Source organism: Anser brachyrhynchus, assembly GCF_964034855.1.
Source record: "Anser brachyrhynchus genome assembly, chromosome: 2".
In the NCBI taxonomy this organism is placed as follows: Eukaryota; Metazoa; Chordata; class Aves; order Anseriformes; family Anatidae; genus Anser; species Anser brachyrhynchus.
In genome coordinates, this window is record NC_137695.1 from 98,968,045 (window position 1) to 98,991,830 (window position 23,786).

The 23,786-nt window shown below is 41.0% G+C and overlaps 1 protein-coding gene and 1 long non-coding RNA gene across 2 annotated transcripts in view; one reads left to right on the plus strand and one right to left on the minus strand.

Annotated features, from left to right (window-relative positions):
- Positions 1-23,786, plus strand: part of ZNF516 (zinc finger protein 516) — a 186,062-nt gene that overhangs the window by 11,977 nt on the left and 150,299 nt on the right. The window lies entirely within an intron of this gene.
- Positions 1-23,786, minus strand: part of LOC308189041 — a 55,028-nt gene that overhangs the window by 11,949 nt on the left and 19,293 nt on the right. Inside the window, exon 3 of the long non-coding RNA XR_013945974.1 lies at positions 1,743-22,141. This is a non-coding gene — a long non-coding RNA (uncharacterized lncRNA). The remainder of the gene's footprint in view (positions 1-1,742; positions 22,142-23,786) is intronic.

The following is a 23,786-nucleotide window of genomic DNA, read 5'->3' on the forward strand; positions in this document are numbered from 1 at the left end:
AGGTGAGATCAATAGTTCACATCACTGCTTTTAAATATGATGCTCAAATGTCACATTAGTCAATTTTTCTTTATTTCCTTTCTGATATTGTTTCTACCTTCATTAGAGCAAAGTTCTCCCATCAAAACCACTCTGTGCAGTGGAAGGAAATGATTTCAGCTGAGACAAGTGAGGCACTTAAATCTGATCCCTGCTATATTTTTATTAATTCTGTAGTTTTTCTTGTCACTTGGATACCATGTTGAAGGAAGGGAGAATGCTTAGGTTGTTGCTATGTAGAGTGTAAAGAAAGACATTTACAGGGGAACCATCAAGTAAATAGATACAGTTAAAGCTTTAAACATAAGCTTTTTTTTTTTTTCCCCTCTTTTTTTTTTTTTGACTCTTACTTTTAAAAACACATGTACCCTCTACCTTTTCTGGCTATCCATGAACTACTTTTTGTAATCCCTGGATTCTGTCCTGTAAAATGCTGAAATGCTTATGTCAATTTAAACATTTCTGAAGTGAGAAAAGGTAGAGAATTTTTATTTTGAGGGCCTGCTTCCTCATATATTGAATCAATAAGTCATGATTAAGGATAGAGTTAAATTATACTCAGTACTCAGTAAACTGAAGGGTTCTAACAAGCTTTAATATTAAGACTAAATAAAAATTGTGTTACAGGATAAAAAACATTCGCCATCAAATCTGGTTGAGCACTACAAATGGATTATTTTATTTATTAATGTATTAATTTAAGATATGAAATTCATAAATATTTATCTCCATTATTGTACAGGAGGATTGCATATTTTGGTATGGTAAGAAATGCAGCACTGACCATATATAAACTCAAATACCAGAGGAGGAAAAATTATGGCGTTCCTATTACAGAGTTTTGCAATTGGAGTTTTGAGGAGACTGCTGAGGTGGAGACCTGAAAGGAATCTTTTTCATCTCAGCCAACAATGACAGAGGGAAAAAGACAGCTCGCAAACCCTGTCTGCATGACCTTGGTCTGTCTGTCCAGAAAGCCTTCAGGGATGTACAAGTAGGTACATATCATAGACCTTTGCAACTGGGAAAATGGATTTATGTGAAATTACCAGGGAAATTCAGTTGAGTTTGGTAGCCCCAAGAATTTTTGTTTCTCATCAAGTCTTGTAGTACGTGAGAACTATGGGAAGGGGGAAGGATACAAAATGAGCATACAGCTTCATGAGACTGACTAGCTTGGATGGTAGGATTTTGTTTGCTCTAGGGATTTGCTTGGCACAGATAAATTATAGGCCAAATCCTCAGTTCCTTACGTAACCAGAACTCCAGATGAGGGCTCTAAAAGACTTTGTGCTTAAGTAAAGACCGAGAGCAACCTGAGAGCCAAAGCCCAAATTAACAGGTCTCTGCTATTACTAGAGTCAGCGTTGCAGCGCCTCACAGCAAGTACTGCCCTAGGATCTTCCTAGGATTCACAGCTGACAATTGGCTCTAGCCAGGGAGTGGGAAGGTTTCTAGGCTGCCTAGAAACCTTCTCAAACCCTCCTCTTCTTTGGATTTAGGCTGCAGTTTGCAGCCTGTAGTTTCATACTTTTGTATGACTAGCATTCAAAACTTCAGTCTCCAAGTTTCATGCACCTAAACTGGAGGAGACAGTGGTAGCCTTTGGTACAAGGGACTACAGGACATAGGGAACAGGAAACTGGGTTTTAGGTCAGACATGGCTTGAACTCACAAATCTCACCATAAGGAATGTCCCCTACCTATCTGACTGTTGACAATAACAAGATTGAGATAGTTTCCGCGTCACTATAACACAAGGAATGCAGAGCTCCATGATCCAGAAGGAGTAGACATGACTTCTGCATTGTCCTGAGGCGAGAAGATCCTGACTCCTGGACCTCGGTCAGGATAACTGGCAAGCAAACAAACAAACAAGCTGAGACAGAGTGAACTGTTTTGCTCAATTTTAAATGGGAAAAGGGCATTTGATTTCAGTCTTCTCAGAAAGAAATGACATTTTGAGCGAGAAAATTCAAAGCATTCCTTTAAGAAATTGTTGAGACGAAATGCCTTTGACTTTTCTTGCATTCCTTTTAGAATGGTCAATTATATAAAACTGGTATGAGTCAGTATGCATTTTGATGTCATTGAGTTTGTAGCACTTGCAGAAAAACATTAATTAGATATTTCTTTATTTTTTGCTAAGCTTTCCTGCAAGTATATGCTTCAGAATTTAACTATTTGGCTGATATGTTGGACTCCAAAACTCTCCCAAACTCAAACCTACACCCAGTGGAAACACTCAGGTTCCACCTAATTTCATGCTTCAACCATGCAAAACCATTAAGTTTGCTATAGCGTTTCAGCACAAAACCATAAATCACCCTGAGAGTGCTTGAAGGGCTGCAGAATTAGTTACCCTATTCTTAAGTTTTGAAATCACAACGAAACAGCAAACAAAGTAGCTTTCATCTTAGACATTTTGTTCAGATCTCTTTAGACATTACCCACACTTTTTTACTGTCTCCTTGCATCTTCCAATATTTAAGAGAACAAGCTTTCAGAAAACAAATGCCTCAAATAAAAATTAGGCACACACTGCATGAAGGAGGCTGTTCATGTTCTGTCAGAAAGTGAGTAGCTTAAAACTAGTCTCACATAGTAATCCCAGGCTTGTATTGTAATTTATGACATCTCAATAGTAGAAAAGATAAAAATTCTGAAAGAGAATCTCCCCCGCCCCCCCACCCCCCAAAACATAAATAAATAAATAAATAAATGTTCTTTTTCAGAAAGATTAAGTGATTTAATATGAGAGAAAGACGGACTCTGGAAACACCAGGGTCTGCTCCATCATCAGTGTCGTAATGCAGTCAGGAGAGAGAGTTGCTGAGTCTGGTGTGGTGGGACATGTATTCCGAGCAGCTGAAGAGCTATTTCAGTATATTTGTCTCTGGGGAGTGCATTTTTAGTACATTAAAATACGTTCTCCGAGTGTACGTGCATTTCAAATATGAGTCACGTTTGTTTCAATACATGCGTGGCATCTCCATGTAACGTGAGCATCAGCAGACAGGCAGAAAATACATTTTTGAACGTACATGTGTTTGGACATTGTTTAGACACCTTCAGAAACGGAGTATCCGAGTCTCCAAAATATTCTGTTCTATCCCGCAAGGAACAGATTAGAGCTGTTAGCTGAATCTGTTCACAGTGAAAACATACAGTGTGGATGCCCAGTTGTAAAGACAGAAAGCCTGATTCATTCCTATTAAGCAGAGTTATGGAAGAAATCCATGTTGCTGTCCGCGTGTGGATAGCAACCATTCACATATCCCAGCCATCTCACGCTTTGACTGATGGGGAAAAAAACATTTTATGCATGCTGTAGCTCCGAGTTGTTGCAGTGTAGACGAGCCTCTGAACTTTTTACATGCAAGCATTCTGAGCTGCAGAGAGAAAACTCTGCCTTTGCAGCCTCCTAATTGAACCAGGTGGGGAAAGATTCTTCCAGTCAAGTAGTATTTGCCTTAACCAGGAAAAATTACTGTTTGCTTGTTTTTGTATTTAACCAAAGGCAAATTGTTGTTAACAGATGCTGGCTGCCTGTAGGAAGGCGGCTTGAGAATATGCTAGTAAATATTCTTGACAACAAACTTTTTTACATAGTCAAGAGAAGGAGCCTTTAGTGCAGCCAAAATAGCCACAAAATTCACTTGACATGCTCAGATGTAAGTCATCTTCTGTTTCTTTAAAAGCAAAGAAACCACACAGTAAAAAAAGCTAAGTAAACAGAACTGCAAGAATCTCTCACAGTGTGCATTCGGCTAAATAATACATTTTTCTTGATAAGGCTTAACAGCGGAAAACTCTTGCACAAGATTTCATCATTGCTATGTATTTCATACATTCAATTTAGTTGCATAAGATGAAAAAAATATATCAGCAATTCCTGTTAAACAAAAGTTTTCTAGTTAACAAAAACAAACAAACTACGTATACTTTAGAAGGAATATACACACCTTTTGTGCTGTACTGGTATGCAAGTTTCTTACCTGTAGAATTAATTTTTTTGTGATCAGCCATGTAATCAGAGTGTCTGAATGGTGCTCTACAGACAGTATAAAATACTTTGACCTTGATTTGGGACTGTACGTGTGCTTAGTCGTGGGAATACTGCTATGGAAACTGAGGAAAGCAGGAGAAAAGATAGGCAAGTCTGTACAGTGCTAATGTAAATTAAATGAATTTTTGCAAACATGAGAAACTCTGATTTTCATAGCAATTAACTTAAGCATTACTAACACTGTGTCTAGGCATTTAGATATGCATTTAAGAGACTTTCTGGTAACAAAATGTTTTATGTCTGCAGTGCATGTTCACTGATTTTAAAAAATGCTGCTGTCTCTCCGTGAGACTTATATTCCTAAATCCTTTCAGGTTTAAGGGTACAGGCACTTGAAATTCATCACTGTACCTTTTAAACTGGAGGCAGAATTTAAAATATCCAGCTTAACTACTTGATCCTAAACACGTGTCATGGAAGGTACCTACACGTTTTCCAAATTCAGTTGTGTAATATCAAGTTTGCAATAATGGAGAAGTGCTGTAGTGGACATCAAAAAATATCTACATTGCTAACTAATGCTTTCAAGACATGGAAGCAGTGTCTGTAGTCTTGTGCAAAAGGCTACCTGACTAGTGAGGAATAGAAAATGGGTGCATGATACTAAATGATTTCTCAAGAGGCTGATCCAAGGTAAAGGGAAGAAATAGCACAGCGTGATGAGTCATTAACAAATGTTTTAGCAGAGGTGAAAACTGCATTATGCCAGCACTTTGTTACCAAGAGGGGTGCATCTTCATTTTGTGCTTATTCTGCAATGTTAGTGGAAAAATATTTCCACTACAGGGGCAGTGAGCATATGTAATGCAAACATTTTGACAGTGAATGTAAACAGCTTTCCTGCATTTTAAACCATTAAATCAAGGACACAAATTTCCATGGTTTGCAGATTGCAATCTTCGCTGACTATAGGGAAGATGGTGTTGCATCTGTTTTGTGTTTATAATTGCACGTTGTGTTGTGCCACTGTGACTGAATTTTAATAAACATGTTTTTTTTTTTTTTAATTGTCATGGACACTAGGGTCTCCCATATAGCTATGATGCCAAGAATCAATAATAAGTTCCATAGGAATGTTTTTAGAGAAATAAACACTCATTGGGATGACTTTAATATTGCTCTTGCTTGGTTGTGAGATGGAAAAGTCCAGCAGCCTGACTCCCGCTTGATTTGCGACTTCTTGCATTTCAATTTCAGCCGATTGGCTTAAGCCGAACATTTTTGGCTCCGTTCCTAAACAGGAGGCTCTGGGGAGCCCTCGCTCTAAGCCAGCCGTAACGAGGTGTCTGTTGTTATTCCCGTCGATAGAATATAAGTTCCCCCCAGCTCTCTTCTCCATCCCTCCACCCTGTCCCAAAATAGTTCTGCAGGGCAATGAAGGCGCATGTCAGGATGGGCCCCGTGTGTACGGCAGCGGTGCCCCAGGGAAAGAAACAGCCGCAGACTTCAGGGGCGGGCGGCTTTCTGTGGAGGAGGAAAAGCTAGAGCCAGTGATTTGTGAAAGAGGTAATGTGACTCTCTCGGCTTAGAGGAAAAGTTTTCTTTTCTAATAAATTATTTCTCCCCCTGGTTAGTAAATCATTTCCCCTTCCTAATGCATTTAATTTGCTATTCCCTTTAATTATTGCTTGTCCAGGTGGATCTTAAAGGCTGCAACTTAAAAGAAGTCTCTTAAACCTAGCAAAAAGTCACCCCCTGCCACATCATTAACTGAAAGACAATCATACCCTGCCTTGCCTTATAAAAATAAAGAGAGGGGTCAAAATGCTGCAGTAAGTGTTTTTCTAAAGGTAAAGTCTTGCATTAATAGGAAGGAATTTGGTGGGTTTTGTATCAGGCCCATCAGACCCTTCTTGAATGACATGACCGTGTGTTAATGACAGCTCATGTCCCTTCGACAATGCAATTTCAGGGAGATGCACGAGACAGTATTTTCTTAGTCAGAGGAAAATTGTCTTTGCATTGTCATTAGTTGCCTATAGCTTGGACCTGTTACAGTACATTAGAGTATAACCCTCACTTCCCACAGGAAGGAACGAATTGGGAGCCTGCATTTTAAGGACAAAAGAAGACGGTGTGGTTTTTTCCATCCTGTACCTAAGAGTGCTGAGCTGTGTTTACCTTACAGCCCTGCCTCTGTCTCAGCATGTGGCTGGCTGACTTGTACATGGAGATTTATTTCTGAATCAGCTGCCTAGTGCTGTAGCCTGCCTGTTGAATACACAGCCTCACAGCTGGCCTGGTCTGGTATTTTGAAGTCATTTCCAGTAGCTTATGATGTGTTCCCTGGATGTTTATATCTTGGGGGAAGGAGAAGAGGGGTGAATCCAGTGGGAAGCATCTGTTACCTCTTTCTGAGATGTGGTTTGCAAACTGAGACACCCCCAAGTCCCATGGTTGCCTGATCCCGGATCTCAGGAATCTGCACTGCAAAAACAAAAACTTCTTCAGCAGAGAAAGCAGCTGTTCGGTGTTTTGGAAAAACAGGGATCTATCGCTGAAGAAGTGTCTCAGTGCCAGAAGTGTCTCTGTGCTGAGCCAGCTTTGCTGCTGCAGGGGAAGGTGCCTCTGGGTGAAATCAGTAAGGATCAAACTCTCATGCACTCCTGGTCAGTGTAGGATCAGTCTTCCCAGAGGTGCACGGCTGCACTGCATCTGTCCGCTGTGTCCAGGAAGCCCTCACATTTTTTGAGACATCCAGCGTGGAAAGGATCTCAGTAATCATTCACTGTGAAAAAGAATAGCTGTTTGAGCATATGTTTTAGTTAGAAAAAGAAGTACATAAAGTCTTCCTTTTATTCACATGTATTAGGACTCTCTACTTTTCTTGCACTTAGATGCACAGTTTTAGAAAACCAGCCTTTTGGTTAACTCCTATGTTAAGGATATCATTTTGTCTGCCTGTCCTTGCTAATTAGGACGTTATTGAATGAGCTAGTTAACCAGCCTCAAGTAGAGTTCTTTAGTCACCAGATTCAGTGTTGCCTTCTGCCCCTTTTCTTTGTCTTTCAAATCACTCATGCGAATGAGATTTAAAATCGACTTAATGAAAAATTTGTCTCCTAAGTTAACCAAAGCGGTCTGAACATTTTTTAAGAGGAAGTGCAATTTCACAAAGTTTTCATGGAAGTGGGAGTGAAAATCAATTCCTAAGCACAGCTAAGTTCATCAGTAAGGATATGCACATGTAGGTGCACGTATCACTGCATCCACTTAGTGGTCATGTTCCAGCCCTTGCTGTCTGCAGAAGCTGCTGCGGGAGGACCGCTGTAGCCCAGGCAAGCTGTGTATATCAGCAGCCAGCCTGGTGCTGCATCAGGCCCAGAGTCCAGCAGGCAGCAGAGATGGCAGGCAGCCTACAAGTGCTCGCAGAAGCACCGAATTTGGGCCAACTTCAGCAGTTGTGCTTCCAGGAAACAGGAGACAGAAATAGTGAAAAATGCATCCTTCTTTAAAAAAAAAAATCCCCTACAGATTACTTACACTGGATGTAGGTAGGCTTTCAGGTGAATGGTTGGATCAGAGTGTGCTTCTGCCTAACTGTCTGCTGACACACAAAACTAAATGGATCTTTTCACTAGGACAATGGTTGCTGATAAAGAACTTGCTATCAAAAGTTATAAATGCGGCAGAATGCTCCTGTCTGTGGAATTTGCTCATCTGTTCTGCTGCATAAATCGTCCCTGTTACCATGAAATACGAGCATGTCACATTGCATTTATCCTTAAAATACCAGTATGAAGCAAATCCCTCATTTCCGTGTGGGAAACTGGTCTGTACCATGAGGGGTTGCCCTGCCTGTGGCTCTCGAGGCTGGGAAGCCTGGCCCACCCTCAGTCTGTGGCCTCTTAAAGCATCTCCATAGTCTTCTTGTTACATCTTCAGATCTGCCATTAATGCTGGGCTCCCAGCAGACTCCCGGCAAGACCCTTCCTGCATCTGCTTATGCAGCGCCTCTGTTTCCCATGCATCCTGCTTTCCTGCAGAAGGAAACGCTATGTCATTATCCACAAGGCCACGGAATAAAAGGGGAAACAGAAAGCGATTACATGGGTCAGGCCTGGGAGTATGGTCTCTTGGCCTCCACCATTTCTCCCTCCTCAGCTAATTGTGCTTATATCTGTCAGCATTAATAGAGCAAGGCAGCAAGCATCTGGCATTATAGGCTTGGCTATCCTGAAAGCAGAAACCCTGGCAGTCCCTGCAGGTTCCTTTTATTTCCCTGGCAAATCATCTGGAGGCCCGGACACTCTCTGAACAAAGCCTACAAAACTAGTATGGCCTACAGCATCCGGATCTTGCCCTTGGGGTGCTTAGTCAGGGCTGTTCAGTCAGGTTGAGGTGCACAGCACCAAATGACACGATTTTAATCCTGGGGAGAACCAAAATGTCTCAGTTCTCCTCCTCACGTGGGCTGGGAGACAAGCTCAGGACCCCCATGGACCAATGGCACTTCATGCTCCTGTGATCATCCGGAAGCCCTACACGCTGGACGGAGAGCAAGGACGGTGTCTGCTGGTCCATCCTGCTAACCCGACACCAAATACCAGGCAGCTGCCTACAGAAAAAGCTGAAGAAGCCTCTCCAGGCGTGCCTCAAAGCAGAGGCAGGAGCAGAGTCCAGGTAAAATGCTCAGGTAAACAAAAATCAAACAGTGAGATAGCCAGATAAAATAACACGGAAAAGTCTACCACCAAGGCCATTTTGCTTAATACCAAGCACAGTCTGATGTTGCCCTGGCTGTGGGGAACTGCCATGGCTACCTTTTTGAGGTCAATAATCCAAAATTTCATCTCTTCCTGAGGCCTGCCAAAATCCAGCCCTCAGTTGCTGTTTTCGTTCTCACTTTGTATCTTTAAACTACACCATACAATAAAAAAAAAAAAAAGGAAAGTAAAACTAAAAGTCAGCGTCGGATTTTCCTGCTGTTAGGTTGTTGAGGATTTTTAAAGCTCACAGTTTCCTTGAGGGGAAAGAAGTTAACGTGTCAAAATACCATCAGGCCTTCTGATGTGGGGCAGGCCTTGCTGAGTTCACTTGCTCACTGTTTCAACATTCGTTTGCAAATTAAACCTCTTCTAACGAGAAATATCACATTCATTCACTGGTAAACATCTGTTTAGAATATAGTGTCCTCCTTTGTTCTAGAAAGTGGCCTCACAAGAGAACCTATCTTTAATGCTGGTGATTGTTAGCTGCAATAAAAGTCTCTATTCTTACAATATTTAAAAAGAATTGATGTTTGCATAACAAATTACAGAAATTCGGACTGTGAATGCACACATCTGCAGTATGTCCTCAAGGCACTAACCTTACCCAAGAACACAAAGTCCTTGTTATGATACGCAAACTAATGAATCAGCTGAAGGAAGCATTTATATTTTGACAGTGTTTTAACTTTCTCTGACTCAAATTAGCTGCGACTGTGGCTGTTGCTCGGCGAGATTCTGTGAACTTTCTAGCTAAAATTAGCCTTTCCAGTGCTGGATGTTATCACAGAGAAAGTAATTTGCTGGAAAAGGAATAATTGATCTGAAACTATCTCACATTTTGATATTTGGAGGAAACAAGTAGCAGATCGTTACTGTCTTTTTCATTCTTGCCCGTGATATGTTAAAACTGTCCTGGTCTTAGCAGGTTTAAATATAAAATTAAACCATGTTCAGGTAACAGCCCTGACTGTCTGTGGGTAGGCTGTGCTCTTACACAGTACGGATTTTTGTATAGTATTCCACAAACACTTAAAAAACCCTCCATACCTAAAATCTTCCATATGCATCTTGTTTATTAACTTTTCTTAAAAGGATGCAGTGTTGGTTGATGTTGACCATCCTGTCAGGAAGAACTTATAAAAGCCCTGAAAGTCAGTTTATCAGCACTTCTAACATTTAATAATCACTGTGTTGGGCATTTTGTGTAGTGGTTCCTTAGCGCTTTAAATTTCATCTTTAAATTTCTTTTTGTTGTTGTTTTTTTTTTTTTAATATTTTCTTTAAACTTGCAAACCTCAAGGTCCTTCTCTCCTCTGCCTAGACATCTGCTCCAGAATTTGAAAAGCATTTAATCAGCTATAAATGGCTCTTCTTTCTTTTCTTTCTTTTTTTTTAAACAGCATTTGGCCTTCAACATTGGTTTGGCAAGCCCAAAGCTTTACTCCCTATCAGATTTGAAGGAAAACAGTATGAAACAGTGGTCTTTGTCTTGTGACATACAGGAGTTTGGATTTGAGCTTGTACTGTGGTTGGCCTGGCTGTCTCCAACCTGCAGAAACACCCGAGTTGCAGCATGTTCTCTGGAAACGTGGATTTAACACACTCCTGTGTGTGACTTTATTCTGCCTGCCCAAGACCTAAGTTCGTTGCACTGTGGCCTGTTTTGGGACCTATACTGCCTGGCATAACAACCTGAGAGCTGAGCGATGTGCTGTGGAGACATAGCCCTCTGAAATGAGAAGGTGCTTGTTTGTATCATAGCATGAGCCCAGGCGGCTGGTCCCTCCACCACGAGAGGAGGACCATGCCCTGGGCCCTTTGCATGTTTAACACTCATGCAAAACTCTCGTCTAGCTGTCCTGGAGGTATTATTTACAAGAACAGTTCGTATTCTTACTCAAAGATTACACAAACACTGCTGACAAGGTCAGTGTCTAGATGGATTAGCTAGCATGTAAAGGCCAACCACGTAAATAAAGCTCTCCAGGAGTAGTGTTAACTTGCCTAGTAGTGCATTTATTTATTTAGCAGCTTTTTTCATCTCTTAATTTTATGAATCAGTCGTTTTATTTGTTTATGCTGGTTCCTACTCCTTATCTTCCTTATCTTTCTTTACCCTTCCTCCCTCTCTCTGCAGCATGCTAGCAGGTGGTGGTACTAAGGGATATTTCTTCTGCCTTGTACATGTGTGCTTCTCTTCTACCCATTGCTTGAGCGTGCTGTAGAAAAGGTGGCCTTTTTAAAATTTGCATATCCAATAAATGAGGTGTGGTAAATTTGCAAAACACTGCCTAGAGATTGGACGATGAGCATGTTTACTCACATGGACGTACACACGCATGCAACCCTACCTTTACAAAGCTACCCCTACCTATAAAACTATTTTTCTGTAACATAGTATGGAATTTCTACAGGGGATCAGGATATGAGTATAGTGTTAAGCTATTCACTGGCCATTTCTTTGTTAAAGTAGTTCACCTCATAAAACCACAGCTCAGATCTCAGCAGTGGAAGCAAACACTGTGTGTATATATATATGTTTCTTCTCATCCATTATAAAGGTATTCCATTATTCCATTTCTCACTTCATCACAGCCACCTGTGCAGGTAGGAGGTTCTGCTGCTGCTGCTGGGAGAGGTTGGCCTTGCTCCCACTTCACTGCTGCCACTGGCATCGCTCATGCTCACTGGGGCTGGACCTGGGGCTGGCTTCTCTACTGCAGCACTCCCCACCATTGCTTTGATTTGTAGTGTCCTGTGACGGTGTTCACAACCCTGAACTCTCTTTGCTCCTTACTTGCTTGTTTTTGGTTTTCTTTTCTTTGTTTCTGGGTAACAACCACTCTATGGTAAGTGTACAACACAGAAGAATAATTCCCAGCCTCAGAGAATCTGTCATGCAACATTATTCCCATCTTAACTCCCTAAATAATTGTATTCATCTTTGTCTTTCTCACCTCTGTTTCACTGTGTAACATATCTCATGGCTTCTATGGCTGCATTTGAAAGAGACTATATATGTCAAAAATAAATTGAATACCTCACGTACTAACAAAGCATATATTAAAGAACTGTATAAAAATTCTGTTCTTTCTCATCCTAGTGAACCGTGCTAACTATAGCCAATATTTTCACTTTACTTGCCTTAACATTGGTTCTTGAAAAGTAGGTTTAAACTTCTATATAAATGGTGTACCACAGAGGAAGCTCAGTGTCTGCAGTGTTTTGGGTACCTAGAACATCCTCAGATAAAACCTTGGAAGTGTTTTTTGATAAGATTTTGGTGCTAAGCTAGGCATTTTCAACCCCAGCTGTCCAAAATCCATGAGTCATAGAAATCTACAGATTGGACTAAGAGTTTTGAGATCAAAAACAACTTGAACAAAGGCTGGCTGGTTTTCAATGTTTCGCTTTGTTTTCTGATGCTGCAGTCTTTGAAGTTTTATTTCCAAGATTTTTTCTTCATAACCAGCAGGGACAGCAAGTCCTTTATTGTCAAATAAGAGCTTGACAGTGTCACGTGAATCCAACTGTGGCTTTTATTATTTTATCATGTTTGTTTGCAAAACTTAAGACTCCTCTAAGAGTTAGTAACAAGGGACTTAACTTTGAAAATTTTAGCATCTGCATCTGATTACATCTTTGCAGGACTTCTTCTTAAGGGTCTGAACTTCGAAATAGCTTCATATTAACTAGCACTATGATTCTTCTGAAATAGGGCTCTAGGTTTAATTCTTCTTTTATACAACGCAGGTCTTGTGTTTCACAAAAGCAGCGTCACAGAAATGTGAGCTTGGAGGAGGCAATCTTAGCCCACAAATTAGGTTCTTGGCTATAAGATTTCATCGTTATCTTACTAGGTGAGAGTTATCTGGTGTCGTGAAGGAGTACTTTCATTAGTGCAGAATTTGGTTCTCTTCTGTTTCCTTGTGGGATTATCACTTTTTACTGTATTCTCCGGTATGTGTGACACTGTAGCTATGGTGCATGGTTTCAGCTGCTAAATACGTGCGAATCAGCATGGACTAAAAGTTGGTCTTCAGCACATGAGACACCTTACTGTGCTGTGTCATCTTCAGAGAAATAAACTGCTGCAACATCTAAGCTGCTTTGCATTTATTTTGCATTAAGACATTACCTCATTTCTGATTGTGTAAATTCAGGTGCTTCCCGAACAGGAGAAGTAGTTTAGATGATTATGCTTTTGGAAGGGTAAATGCTTATGTTTTAAAGGTAAAACCCAAAGCAACCTTTTAGGAAATCTCAGGGTTCTGTTTCCCTCTCTGTCACCTATACTAGCTCCACTACCCCACAATACTCTCGCTTGCCTGGGCTCCCATGACTATTTTGCAAAGGCTGCAAAATTCAGTAATTCAGCCAATATTTTAATATAATCAATATGAATCATCATCAATGCCTTTATGAAGATGTATGTTTTACCAATAATGCTGGCTTAACCATTCTTGTTTCCCTCTCCATATTGTTAGCTACACCCCAGAAAGAAAAGAAGAAAGGAAAGGAAAGGAAAGGAAAGGAAAGGAAAGGAAAGGAAAGGAAAGGAAAGGAAAGGAAAGGAAAGGAAAGGAAAGGAAAGGAAAGGAAAGGAAAGGAAAGGAAAGGAAAGGAAAGGAAAGGAAAGGAAAGGAAAGGAAAGGAAAGGAAAGGAAAGGAAAGGAAAAGGAAAGGAAAGGAAAGGAAAGGAAAGGAAAGGAAAGGAAAGGAAAGGAAAGGAAAGGAAAGGAAAGGGAAAGGAAAGGAAAGGAAAGGAAAGGAAAGGAAAGGAAAGGAAAGGAAAGGAAAGGAAAGGAAAGGAAAGGAAAGGAAAGGAAAGGAAAGGAAAGGAAAGGAAAGGAAAGGAAAGGAAAGGCAAGGAAAGGCAAGGAAAGGCAAGGAAAGGCAAGGAAAGGCAAGGAAAGGCAAGGAAGGCAAGGAAAGGCAAGGAAAGGCAAGGAAAGGAAAGGAAAGGAAAGGAAAGGAAAGGAAAAAGAAAAGAGTAAAATCTATATACTTATTTATTTATATTTTACTTACCTGTCATTTATTTTTGTTTAGTCATCCGTGTTTAACCATTTATTTATACATTTGTATCTTGGGACAACTGGGTGGTGTAAGTGACTGCAAAGTCTGACAAAACGAAGGGGCAGTGAAGAGCCAGTCACTAACAGCTGGAGGTGGTTGATCTTTCACTTGGTGCTGCTTCTGAAAGAGTGATGAGAAGACTTCAGAGTGTGCCTCCATATACATTTTATTGGCATGGGAATGTTGCTGTAGATGTTGCCTGTCCCGTTTTTCCCATAGACTGCCGCTCTTCTGTTGCGATTTATCGCTCTCTGATGTGCGCCAATAAAACTGTAGGACTGTGCCATAAAACAGTGAAGGAAATGAGAGAACTTGAGGTTTTTGGAGGCTAATTTTTAATGATGAGTTTACAGCACAGGCTCTCAGACCGTTGCGTCAGCACAATCCAGGGAACAGTGAACTGTGGAGCGGGGGATGCAGGAGTGTGCAGGAGCGGGTCCTGTACACCAGCCTCAAAGGCAACGAAAAGGCATGAGGAACCACATCCCATCTCCTGATTCAGGAGCATTGGCGGTGTTGTCCTGTACCTTTAAGGTATGAAATACACAAGTACTAAAAAGCCTCTGTTTCTGTAGGGGTTAATTTAACTAGTCATATTTAATTGCTTAGGTAAAATAGCTAATAATTTAAACTTCTGGTTGCACATCAAAGGCACCCCTTCGTAGGAGACACACAAAATACACTCAGTTGGCACTTGGCATTGCTAATTTTTCAGGAGCAACAGGGAATTTTAGATGCAGAAGTGCCATTGATTTTCAATGGAGTTTAGATCACCAAATCGTGTAGATTCTTGAAAATTTTTACCCATAATAATTTTCTTTGGGTAAGTTAAAAAGCCCGCAAGCCACGAGCAGTTGTATAAAGAAAATGCTTACTGCATTGAATGCTTAGTCATAAGGATTTAGCATTAGGACTCTTCCTGTGTCTGCATGTGTGTGGCTTTACCGCACATAAATTATCCAGTTTTCCTTTTTCCTCTTACTTGTGGAAAAATATATGGAAATTTCAAAGGCGAGAGAATCATCTGAAGGGTGAACCCGTTCCTTTTATTCACATTTTTGATTTGGGCAGGAAGATAGCCCCAGAACCAGCCCCAGTAAAAGAACTGCTTTATGCAAAACCAAAGAAAAGCAAAGTAAAGCTATCAAGTTATAAAAGCAGTGGAGCTGCAACTCCTTAGCATTCAAGCAACTATCTCTAGAAGGGAAGCAGATTATGTGGTATCATATTGCAAAAGGGCTGTTCGACCCTGTTGCGCTTACTCGGAGCTACATATTTACTTTTGTCACTGTATAGCAGCGATTGCATTATATCCTTCCTGCCAGGACACGAGGAGAAACAGAAGGTTAAGTGTAAACGGGGGAGGGGAAAAGAAGGAGGGAGAAGCAGCAGTAAAAAGGCTGAGAAGGGAGAAAAGAACAGCTGAAGAGAAAAGAAGAAGTTCATCACTGAGGCACGAAAAACTCCCAGAGTAACACAGAGAAGTAAGGGATCAGGCACAGCACATATGGGATTACTAACACAACTGTATTTCATCTCTGATACGGCTGAAAGCAAGATAGTTTGGTCGTAAGAAAATAGATGCATTTTATTAAGCGCACATAAAAGTGGGAGGCACAGAGTCTGGCACCAGTGTAGCCTAAAGGAATTTCCATGATTTGTGCCATGAATGCTGAATGGGAGACTTGTAAAAAGCACCTTTCTCTTAAGGATAGCCTGCTGGAATTTGTAAATATAGCCAAAAAAACAACAACAACAAACCAAGCCTGAATTGAAATACTAGAAAGTGGTGCAAATAGCAGAGTCTTGTTCTCCAGATAGAAAAACCTGCAACCAAACACTTCTACTTTAGAGGGACCCGAGCAGTCCAGAGGCCATGGAGGTCACTTGGAGCGATGGCTTTGAAAGTGATTAAAGTTGGGGGAGACAACATGACATGACAAAGAGGAGGGGGGGAGTGTCTCAGGATGGTGGTCAGTAACAAAAATGGCAGGAGCAGGAAGGAAAGAGGTCTGGTTTCGTAACTCTGGGTTTCCAAACTCAAGGGTTCATTGGGGGGGGCTGATGAGGGACACAACCCCACTTGCAAGCCTCCTTGCCTCTCCCGTCCTGTGAGCTGATGCCAAGGGTCTGGACAATGTAAAAACTATTTTCCCTTTGCTGGAGAAAGGGCTAGAAGGAATATTCAACCCATTAACAGAATGCCTTGGCTTGAGTAGAAATGGCATTTTTCTCAAAAATGTGGCAGCTAACTCATTTAACCACTATATTATATATTCTAGTTCAGGCTGAGCAAGTAATATTTTAATATGTGTTAGGCTGTGTACATGAGCCATAGGACTGAGCCAACTAAACCATATTAAAGTACAATTTGTCCTGTCAATAACAGGAGCCTAAAACCTGTTAGCTAACACACTTAAGGAAAGAGAAAGAAAACAAAACTCCTTTTATTCCCGTCTATCAGCATCGCTAGCACTGAAAGAGGTTTGTGGATCTCAAGATGGTCTCAACATGGGAAACAGTGGAAGGCAGCCAAATGGGTACATTAAGTTACAACTGTCTATAAAAATATTGGTTTATAGCAGCACAGAAGCTTTTGAGTCTGGCTTTTCCAAATTAGCTGCATGAGGAGGTTAGGGATCTCTGCTAAGTAGAAGGGACACTTCAAAAGAAAATCCTGACTCTTGCTCGCAAAGTGCAAGTCCATAATAATTTTGAGGGTACTGAGGTGATGAGGAGAGAAACGTTGTGGTGTTGCTTTGGCACTGAGAAAGTAAGAGTAACTTCACTGAACACAGGCAGATTCAGTCTCGTGCAATGGAGAAGAATAGCATCCTGGAGCTGTAGCGTTATTGTACATTGGATAATCAGATTTTCCACTGTCTCTACAATATAAATATGAACCGGAGAAAGAAGCTCTGCCTGACTCTGTTCTGCTCTGACTTACTGTAGGGGTGGCGTATTTGATGAGCATTGCAGGGATGTGCATAGCCCTTTCTGAACCACAGCAGTCCCTGGCATGGGAAGATGGGGTTACTGGCTCTGATCCTCTGAACTGGTGTCCTCCCACACCGAATTACCCCTTTTCATCGCACTATTCACCAGTGTAGGTCTGGCCCGTGTATTTATAAACTACAATGAGCATGCACAACATTTTATGCAACAAAAGGATCTTACAGCATAACCCAGACTGAACAAAGAAAAGGATCACAATTAACAATGGAAGGAAAGAGGAAGAATGAAGGGAAGAATGAGAAACCATGATGAAATTATTCTATACACATCGACCTTTACTTCCTTTTATTATAAGGCCTTTATTTAAACAATGATCAAATAGTGAATACTTGCAGTTTTATGAATGCTAAGTTTGCCTGTGGAGCATCAGCAGACTGAGGAATTGTCATAAGAATAGTTATGGAAAGCAACAGCAGAATTTTCACTGAGAAATCCTCCCTATTCCCTTGCTTGTAATTGTCACCTGTAATAAATTTACCTCACTTGCCCCTCCTAAGCAGTAAACAAGCAGGGATTAAGTTCTTTGGCCTCATTTTTTCTTGTTCTGCATCTCAGGTGTTTGTTTTCAAGGGGATAAAGCCCTACTACATGTGTATTGGCATAAAATAGTAGCAAAAAAGACTAAGTTCCAGTAAATAGGTGCTTTAATGGAGTGTCCAAAAGAAAATTCCCGCTCCCTTCTTTATTTTTGTATCCATGGCTAAAGCACAGCTAGGGAGTGGAGAACCTCCAGCATGGCCAGATGAGAGAAAAGGTGCAAGGGATGCTGCTGGCAGGGGATCCCAAGTGGAAGATGAACTAAAAAGTCAAGGAGGCAAAGAAAAGATGGATAAAGTACAGGGTCAGAATCCATAGCTGAGGGAAAGCACAAAGGGAAGAGGTCATGGAAAAATCATGCTAGGGAAAGAGTGTTAGAAATTGTTTATAAGGTGTAGACAAAGACCCTGTCTGGAGGTTCCCAGCCCCAAATCCTTTGCTTTCATGGCTGGCTGCCGTGACCAGACTGACAAAAAGTGGCCCTTTAAGAATGAATGGTGTTATCAAGACCTTACACGTAATCCTAGCGTTGCTAATGGGGGAGGGCACGCAGGTCCTTCAGCGCTGCTTCCTCCTCCTCCCTCCCTGATTGATCACAATTAACATACTCTGCGGTGCACACCAAAAAGCTCATACAATACTAAAAACTGACATTTTTTTTCTGGGAATGTATATAAAGCGGGGAGGTGTTAAGAAACTCTTGCAAAAGGGAACTTCAATAAAGCATATAACACGGAAAAGATGGGTGATGGAGAGGAGAGTGGCAAGCAAGCTGTGCCTCACCACTGAGGGGTTATCAGTAGTCCAGGTGTAGGAAGGGGCAAGGACTCTGTGCCCCTCAGTCAGGATTTGGGCATGGGGCCTCCTCTGGATTCCTATGTGCTTTTCCTATTGTCTCTTGTCACTGAAATAGGTGCTGGAAAGCACAAAGCATTTTGATTTTTTCCTCCTCACTTGTGATTTAGGACTGAAGCCTAGTTCTCCTGGTCCATGACATACTTGCTTCATATTTGTTTCGTAAGCAGAGGTTTGGCCGCTAGGAATTGTGTTGGTTATGTGAAACACTTGGGCAATAAACTGAGTGAGTGAGGCTGTCTGTGTAGTCATCCCTGGCACATGCTTTTGCCTCATCCTATTGTTCAGTTGGTGCAACTTCACCTCCTGCATAGTCAATAACTGTGCACATGGGTCTTCACATCCAAATGGATAATATTAGACCCATTAATTTATCATTTCTGTAGTGATTTTGATAAACATGTAGAGTTCCGTCAACCCATTCTTTGAAAAACAGGGTTCCTGCCTTCAGGATTTATCCTGAAGACATAAAAACAAGGGTTACTGTTATCGGCATGCTGATGACGGCACACAATAATTGTCATGGCAGAAACGTCCCAGGCAGCTGTCATATCAGCATCACCTCAGCAGTTAGCACTGTCCACTTTGGAAAGCCTCAACTTCCCTGGCCCCTTGTGCATTTATCTCCTGGTCAGCCCTTCTGCCATCGGGTCCTGATCTCAGAAGGAGACGCAAAGAAATGTCAGACTCAGACTGGTCGCTGTCACTTACGACACATCCCGCATGCAGCATACTCCCAGCAATAATACTGAGAGGCTGTTTTCATGCCTGAGCTGGCTCTGGATCAAAAGGGAGGCTCAGTGTTGCTTTGGTGGGTAGCATTTGAGCCCTGGGCAAACAGAGTGACTCTGCAATCCAGCCCACCCTCCATCCTCAGTGCAGGTCGCTACGTACATTATGTCCTGGCAGACGTAGGCAGGTATCTGTGCATTGGCTTTGTTTTGTTCTCTTGATCTAATTACCACCAAGCACCTCATTCACGGCAGGGAAAAATAAATATATAATCTTATACTAATGGAATCTCTTTCGGACAGTGTAAATTGTCTTGCTTAGCCAGGATTTCTTGAAATTTTGAAATGAATGCTTCTGTATAATCCATTTTAAAAAGTAGCCCTCATAATATTATGTTAGCAAAGTGATAATATTTTATAAAGATGTCAAAATAAAGAAAATTATAATATTTCTCCTGTTCAAGAATATTTACAAATACTGTGGCCAGTCTCCATATGTGTGAGGAGACAATTACATCTGAGCATCTGTAAAAGAAAAAAGCCAGACTCTGCTGCCTTCCATTACTGCAACTTTGTCAAGATACATGATTCTAAATGTTTTATAAAACTCTCTTTTTTAGCTTGGTTTTGACTGTAAGCAAAACCTCTCAGTTGATTTGTCATCTGGTATAGTAAAAAGCCATAATCAAATAGCATGTCAGGTGATGCTGACTTGGGTGTCTGTAGATGGGCTGAACAAGCCGTGTTTAGACCTTAGGTTCATGTCCGAGTTCAATCTGGAAGGCAAGTCGGGGATATCGCTTGAATTTGGTGTTTAAAATCTTGACAGCTTTATAGGAATTTAGTATCTAGTGTCTATATCTAATATTGCAGAGGATATGGATCCTTACAATCAGGGTCTGTCATGACATAATTTGTGCTCACGACGCCTCTGTTACTATCAGCCCATAACACATCAAAATGGCCAAGGTAATTATCAAGAGTCACAAACTTAGTTGTCACCAGGGGTATCCTTAATGCGGCTGAGAGGAGTTGGAGCAGTCAGAGCTTAAGTTATCTTTTCGTACCCTTTACATTCTCACACTGTCAAAGGCTTTTTTCGTCCCTGCATAATTTAAAGCAGCCTCAGAGCACACACATTCTCTCCCTTTGGGTCAGGAGTAAAGAGAAAGTAGCTTGAAACTCTTTAGGAGCAAAATTTCTTCTGCTGTCTGGTTGAACAGCTCCAATATGCCAGGAGATGTGGCTTGGAATACTCTACGGCATAACACCACACCTCCTGTAACAGGAGGCCTAGCCAATGTCTTCTACACACAGTCTTGTCAAGCTACTAGAAACACATTATGTTGACATATTTTGTAACCGTTTTGTGATTATTGTAAATAGTCATCAGCCTACACCACCTTGGCCTGAGTCAGTCAAAATGCTACAGATTCCCAACTGTGCCTGGGAGGGCCTATTCGCTGAGCTCATCTCTGGCAGGTGGATGGGAGGATGAGGCTGGTTGCCTTCCTGTAGGTGTGAAGAGCAGCCTGTGTTTGGGACCCTCATTCTCTTTCACATGGCAAACATAAATGTCGTGCCACCATCTTGGCATTGGCCATCTTTCATATAGGTCAAGAGTTGTCAATGCATAAAAGATGTCATCAAAAAACTTGCTTGGTTTAGGTAGTTTTTTTGTTGGTGGTGGTGGTTTTGGGTTTTTTTGTTTTTTTTTGAGACTGGGCACTGGCAGAAAAGTCCAAACCATTAACATAGTCTGTAATAGGGCTCCCAGAGCTCCTGATTTATGAACGTAGCACCTGAGAAGAATTATGGGCAATAAGGAAGTTTATTATGACATTTCACTATCAGAATCATTGTTTAGCCATAAAGCTACATTGTTTGAGCTGAAAGAATCGGGCATAACAAAAGCACTTTTTTCACTTCTTTTTTTCACAAAGCTTGGCTGGAGAATAGGTGGTTAGACTGGCAATTAGCACCATGAACAGAGTAAGTGGGAATGATTTTTCTTGCATAATGCAGATGTATATGAGTTTTCTAGATGTCTTTTTTTTTGGAAGGGGCGTTATCAGTTCCATGCAACATCCTCCCTTAAAGAGAAAGCGTCTTCCCCCAGGCCTCGTTTAGGAAGATACGTAGTTTGGACCTATCTTAAAATAAGAAAATGACAGAACCCCTTTGCTTCTAGCAAATTCAATGGACAAAGTTCATTCTGAAGTCTCTTCAGGAGAAAAAAAATAGGCTTGCAGTATTTCACTGCCCTTGGTTTGACAAAATATATGCCTCCAGTCACCACAGGGCTCATTAGAGTGAGGGTAAAAATCCAACCCAGAACTTAGTTGACCAAGCTGGCTTCTTATTTGGGAGTTTCTTTTCCAGTAAATTGTTGGGGGCTTTTTGGTAATTCAACAGTACAATCACAATCAGCAGAAGTGCAAAGCTAAGATCATAATTTTAGCATACATATCTAAAAAAGTGTAATTTTGTATATTTTTATCTTCCATTTTACTATTCAGACACATGGCACCAAGTAAAATCCCGGGCTTGAGGTGATTGCAGAGCTGACCTATGACTCCAACCTGGGGTTGTAATCGTGTTTTATATCCTGCCCGATCCAATTCATCAGATGTTACTGTCAGAGATAAAGGACGGCTTACTGGTTAAGGCACAGAACTGGATCATCTGGATTTAGTTCTCTGCTTTGCCATTGTTCAAAGAAGCTCCTCTGTCCAAAAATCTGGGAGGGATGTTACTCCTCTTTTGGTAACCCTAACCTCCACTGATTTCTAAAAGACAAGCTACACATCTTGGAGGATTTCAGTCTTGAGCTTTTAGAAGCAATTTATGTCCTGTGAGAGTAAGGATTATAACTTCTCCCTCTCTCACAATGAGGAATAAGAATTAACTAGTCTGCCTCCAAATGGCAGTGATGGGCTTAGGGTGATGCTCTCTAGTTAAAAAATGAGGTAGTTGAATTTTCAGGTTGTTGATGAAAATCATGGAAGTGCCATGCAATGTGTGCCCAGTGGCCTTTAGGTGCTGTCGTTGGTTGCCGACCAGTTTCTTGTAATGCTGGAACCATCTGAAGTGGCACCTTGGGGCTATGGAAGCAGAGACACCAAAGTTTGGGTGCAGAAAATAAAATTCCCATCCAAACAAACAAAATCCCAATCTCTCCCTATAGCAAGGTGAGGAGACGGGGCAGAGCTGACACCACACTGCTGACTTTGCTAACACCTGTTTTGTGCAGAGACAGGAATTTGGTTTCAGGAACTGCCCTTCAGCATCTTTTGCTGACAGACCTCCTCAAGCATCCCCTGATGAAGATGTGTATTTTACAGCTTTCCTCATGTAAGAGCTGGTTCCTGGGCACTGACACATCCCTTCTCTTCCCTCTCCTCTAATTTCTTCCCAGTCTTTCAGAACCTATTCCCCAGATATTCCTGTTTTATTGAGGCACTATTTACTTAATGGTTTGAATAGAGTATGAATTAACATCTCCGCATCTGACATTGAAACTATCTAGATTTTTTCTTGTGCACTGTGCTTTTTTGTTTCACCCCATCCTTTCATGAGCCTTTTCCCCTTTTGAACTCAGGCTTTTGGGTTTCATGGGGAGGTCTGCTGGTGGCAGAGGAGGTGCTGACAGTGCTGCAGGGGCTGCAGCCAGGAACAGGGTTGGCACCATACCAGCACCCACTGGGAGCCAGCCCCTGCCTTAATACTAAACTGGCAAGCCTAGAACATCCAGAGGGCATAGAAATGCTTTTAAGCTGTATGAAACACACTGCAAGAATGAAGAGCTCAATCTGATCATTTTAGTAGTTTATTTTAAATAATACTGGGCTTGTAGCTGTTGAAATTCCTTACGTGATTCTTCTTCCAAGGTTAACAAATTCTCCAATTCTGATGTCCTTTATTTTTATTTATTTTTATTTATTTATTTTATTTTATTTTATTTTATTTTAATTTTATTTTTATTTTTATTTTTCCCAGGGCTTTTTGTAATAGAGAAATTATACTCACACCAACTTGGAGTCCTAAGTCCAGTTAGTAGCAAGTACCAAAATCTCACCCTAAAGACCAGCATGCTGACTATGCCTGAGAAATAAATTGCAATTGCTGTCCTGTTTAACAAAGATGATTTTTCATTTCCCAAGTTGCTCAGTCTTTTGAAGTGATACATCATAAAAGTAGAGCAAAGGTAAAGCTTTTCAGTGTCTTCTTACTGATAAATCTACCTGCCAAGATGCAGACTGGCTGGAAAAGCTGCAAAAATTAGATTCCTCCCTCGCACCCCCCCCCTTTTTTTTTTTAAGTGTCTTTTATAACTTTTCATTTTTATGGCTGAAGAAAAAATAGTTTCATGCCTCATTATCTCTCTCTCCCATCTCTCCCTCTTATCCAAACTTTTGAATCATACTCTAAAGTAATCCAAGAATTCAGTAGTGATTTGAAATCTTATGATAGCCACGAATAATTAAGAATATCCATTCTGCCACTATTCAGGAATTTCATCTATTTTTTTCAATAAGGACAGAGTAGGCAGAAACTGAATAATACATAAAATAAACAAGGAGTCAAGGCTGATTAGGGAAGCAGGCATCAAGTTTCATTTCCCAAGGACATTACATTTGTAAAATTAGTATCTCACAAATATTTTGAAATGTCTTCAAACTGGGAAACCAATAAAAGAAATTCTCTCTTTTTTTTGTTGTTGTTGTAGAGTTAATACTTCTGGGTATG